The following is a 981-nucleotide window of genomic DNA, read 5'->3' as shown; positions in this document are numbered from 1 at the left end:
TTTCGAATAAAAAAAAAATTTTGATTACAATTTAATTTTTTGTGTTATTTTTTACAATTTCAAGTTCTATCGGGCTTAAAAAAAAACCCTATATTATATGAGTCGGGAACCAAGGGGTACGATATAACTGCATTTTTGAGTTCATAAAGTCGAGTTTTGGAAGGCTTCTGTACAACGCGGGCACAGAACAAGCATGGCAGACAGGTTTCTTTTGTGTCCGTACTAACTCTAGTTTTGTATGAGTTAAAAGCCAAGAGGTATGAAAAAATTCCATTTTTGAGTTAAGGTTGAATTTTGGAACGCGTCTGCACAGTGCGTCATAGCACAACCTTGCAGACAGGTTTCTTTTGTCAGTATCAACCCTAGTTTCACGTGGGTCAAGTACCAAGAAATATGAAATAACTACATTTTTTTAGTTTTTGTTACTTTTTGGAACAGCCACAATTTTCAAACTCCCCTGAACTGGATTGGCAGACTCATAAATTTTGACTTTTAACTATAAGTAGTTTACATTAATGAATTCGAAAATTGGGGTGAGATAGCTGCCTTTTTTCCCACGGGCTCTTGTACTATATCCTACCTTTATGAAGATCTTATGATATTATTGGGTTAAGGGTCTTTGATATGAGATGTGGTCTAGGTAATTGGGAATAAAATGGTTCTAATTGCTCTGGAGTTTTCAATATTTTATTGGTGCAAAAAGCGCTAGGTATGTAACTACAATACAGCATCATTTGTGACGAATGAAGTAGAGTTTATAGGGGTACGATATAACTCCATAATACGATATAAATCCAGCGTAAAACTGCAAAGTAATACTGTTGACCCACTTCAATTCAATATTCCATTTTTTTTATTTTTTCAGTAATGTAAATAAATCGATCAAGATATTGCTCGATAACGAAAATTAATACTACATAATAATAACAAAAAATAATTGTTTTGCGTAAAATAAACCGCATTTTTTTTACTATTACTAAG

This window comes from Halyomorpha halys, unplaced genomic scaffold (genome assembly GCF_000696795.3).
Source record: "Halyomorpha halys isolate HHAL.00 unplaced genomic scaffold, Hhal_1.1 Scaffold624.1, whole genome shotgun sequence".
Classification (NCBI taxonomy): domain Eukaryota; kingdom Metazoa; phylum Arthropoda; class Insecta; order Hemiptera; family Pentatomidae; genus Halyomorpha; species Halyomorpha halys.
Note: the sequence above shows the minus strand (reverse complement) of the source record.